A 4,084-nucleotide genomic window follows, 5' to 3' on the forward strand; every position below is an offset into this window, starting at 1 on the left:
AAGTGTTATACTTGCAGCCTCTCATGTATATATGTGTGTGAGTGTGTGTGTGTGTGTGTGTGTGTGTGTGTGTGTGTGTGTGTGTGTGTGTGTGTGTGTGTGTGTGTGTGTGTACATATATCCCTTTCCATAATTCTCGCAGCCTTATTTGGAATAATGGTAAAAATGTAAGCGTTTCAACAAAAATTACCACATCATTCTAGAAATCACAGATTTTAGAGTGGAAGTAAGATTATTTAAAGATGTTTACGTGTAACGTTATTTTTAATTGTCTCGTGTAGTTCGGAGTAAATTACGCACGATTTATAAAACTAAGGAGCCAAAAAGTGAAAGTCGAAATAATCCTCTTTATTCAGGTTTTACCTTAAGCAGATATAGTTCTTTTTTTGTGTGCAAAAATTAATGAAAATAGTAATAATTTGTTATATCAAACTGGCAAGTTGCCTTTAGAAAATAATAGTTTGATTTAAAATGAACCGCTTTTTAACACCCAGCTTATTAAAAAATATATCTCGCGTTACTTTTTTAAAAATTGAGTTGAAAAAATTTAGTCTTGAAAGAATAAACGTAGTTTATTAAGTTGCTACTCAAGTTGCTAAGCAGTAAGTTCCATTGACTCTCTTTCCGTAAAAAGCGAGCATTAAAAATTACTTTAAATTTAGTAAAATATTGGCGTAATATTGGCGATATATGTTCGTTACATGGTTATATAGAATTTTTATGGTTTTTTTTTTTTTTTTTGCTAAGTTTTCCTAAATTTTCTTTTAATTTCCAAAAACTTTAAGAAACTCCTCTAAAAGGAATCTACTTTTATTAATGAGAAGATTTTTGAATTAGAAAAGAAGCAGTTGGAAAAATTTGGAAAACTTTCTCTTTGAATTTAAAGAATTTATTAAGAAATAAACAACTATTTCTTCACAAAAAATGTAATCTAAAAAGATCAAAAAATAGTGATTTGCTTTTTGGGGCTCACAATCTTTCAGTTTTTTCAGGATTTCAACTTTCTTGTTCTTGTTTTCCAGCTTGGGTTATTTAACTGTAACCCGAGCCGCAATTTGTGTAAAATATGAACTTAAAATGTAAATTCATAAGATGAACTGAAATACTATACTAGTAAATTCATCTATGCCACCGAAGATATGAGTTGTGCGTTAAAGATGCCAGATACTTAGATTGGTTTAGACTCAGTTCCGCTTGATAAAAGTTTTTAAATATCTCATTTAGAATTGCACGTTCTCTTACGGTAAAACAGTGCTGTTTGAATCAACAAAGAGCAATTAGATCTTTTAGTTCTTTAAATGAAATGAAAGATCTAATTGTTGCAATTATCATTTCATTCGTAAATGTAAAGAGCCCTCGACATTTTTGTTCAGCGCCTAATTTTAATTGTCGTTTGTTCATTCAAATACAAAATCTATAATTAGGCATCATTATAGATATTAACCATTAGTAATTATTCTTTGATAAAATCAAACAAATAGATTAACAAATTGATTAAGAAAATTTTATTAATCTTTTTGCACAATTACTAAAAGATTCAATTTCCTGGAAAACATTAAGTTATGAATGATAGTTTAGTAAATCATGATTTAAAAGATGCTTAACTATACGAATTTGTGTATTCTTTGGAGAACACTTTTTACACTTCACACATGTTTCGTAATGTTTACAACGAAAGTTTATTAATAAAATCCCTGCGACAAGTGAAATTGTAATTTTGTTACTTTTTTTGTTTGGCGGGTAAAAGTTGTACAAAATTTTCAACAGGAAAACTTATCAAAATATAAAAAAGAAAATTCCAAAAGATATTTTTTGCTCAGTATAAAGATTGATTTGATTAATGCATTGGTTCTTTTCTATCACTGATAAAAATTAAAGATATTGCTTTCTTTGTTTCATATTTCTTTATTGCTCTTTTTCACCCCCAGCATTGCAAGATATTATTTAAACGTGACAAAGTTTCAAACAGGCTTTTTTATTGTTGCCCTTCTAAGTGATTAACGCTTTTATTACGCACCATAACGCTTCTGTTACTTAATATGATTGTTGAGAATTGGAAAGTTTGCAAATGTTTGATCTCTTCAACTAACAAAGCTTCTAAAAGAATGTAAAAAATCAATAATGGTTAGTATATTAATAGATATCAAAAATAGTGACAAAGAACTTACACACAAAACAAAATCACATCAACATTAGCAATTTAATGAATCAGTACTATATTTCTATATCACTCTTTATGATTTTATATATGATTTCTATATGATTTTTTATGATAGAAAATCTAACCAATAACAACGAGAAACTTTTATTTTTTTAATGTCGGATCTTAATGAACACAAGTTGTACAAATCATTTTAAAATTCAATTGCTAAATAAGGAAGTCCATCAACTGATGTAACAGCTTGATGATAATGTTACAGTCAAGAATATTTCGGCCGATAAAATGACTACCAGCAAAATAGACAGTCAGGAAATTTTATGGCAGTCAATTGTCGTAGACCAAATATATAATACAAATCGCCTCACAAAGAATTTCCCAACATACTTCATTTTATCATGTTTGGTAAGAAATGTGAGGGGCGGTATTTTTTTATGATTAGGCATTTTGTATAGGTTTGATTTATTTAAGATTTTTAAGATTTTTGAGTTTTTATGTTGGTTTGTTTTGAGTTGCCCTCAGTATATGAATGGCTGTATGGTTCGTGTAATGATCGCAGAGGTCCAACACTTAAGATCTACGTAAAGATTTAGCAATAAAATCTTAATGCAAATCTCAATGTAAACAATAATGATATGCTAACTCCTGACTCAAAACATATGTATAAATAGTACGTACTACTGGTCTGTCCCATCTATTTTTTATGCACTTATGTTTAACTCAAATAAATTCTTTTGATGCGAATACAAATACTAATACGCAATCAAATCTTATTCCAAAGCTTCCTCTCTTGACATCTTTAAAAGTCATACCCAAAATGTTTGCTTATATGGATTCTAAACATTTTAAAAATCTTCTCTTTTTCTCCTTCTCTTTCAAAATCTCTCTTTTCTTCCTTTTCTTCTTTTACAACTTTACACTGTTAAAAAAATATCGCGTTTTCTACGGAAAATTTCCGGCAGCTACGATGACAAAACTTCCCGTTATTTTACGGAAAAACCCATCACATGTAAACGGAAATTCTGTAAATAAACGGATATTTCCGTTTAAATACAATGGGTTTTTTCCGTTTATTTCCGTTAAATAACGGGAGGTTTTGTCATCGTAGCTGCCGGAAATTTTCCGCATATAAACTGAAATTTCCGTTGAAAATCAATGCGTTTTCCCCGTTAAACAACAGAAAGGTTGTGGCAACTCAACTGCCGTATAGTTTTCGTAAATGAAAGGAATGTTGTTCATATGAAAATTTAAAAAGTGAACATTTTAAATGTAAAATAGATTGAATGTTATCGAAAATATTATCTAAAACAAATCATTTTTGATTTACAATAAAATATTAAATTTTCCGTGATTAAATAATCAATTTGTAAATAAACAACTTCAAATAAAAAAAATAGTTAATAAAGTATTAGTACATAATAATATAATTATATTACATAATCCTATATACATTTACAGTGGGGTGCAAAAAAAAAGCCACACTCAATTTTTTAATAAAAAAAAAGCAATAAAAAATGTCTCAAACTCATATAATAAAAGTGATATAAGACAATTGATAGAAATGCTTTTGACATTATTCTATATTGCATATAATAAAAAGAAATTAGGATTTGTGAAGTATTTTTCAAGTTTTAGTTGTATAAGTACTTAATTGGCCACACTTTGTTTTTTATGACTTCTGCGCATCTAGAAGGCATACTATCTACATGCCTTTTTAATAAGTCATTTGGCAAAGCATTCCAACCAACAAGAAGAGTTTGGAACAGTTTATCTTCATTTGTTGCCCTACGATCTTTCAACTTTTTATCCAATATAGACTATAGGTTTTCAATTGGATTTAAATCAGGAGACTGTGCTGGCCAAGACATAACTGGTATCAATTTAGATTCTAGATATCTCTTATTCAACCGTGCTGTATGTTTGGGA

This window comes from Hydra viridissima, unplaced genomic scaffold (assembly GCF_058129835.1).
Source record: "Hydra viridissima isolate aposymbiotic clone 2 unplaced genomic scaffold, HvirCarnegie_v1 scaffold_6, whole genome shotgun sequence".
Lineage (NCBI taxonomy): Eukaryota > Metazoa > Cnidaria > Hydrozoa > Anthoathecata > Hydridae > Hydra > Hydra viridissima.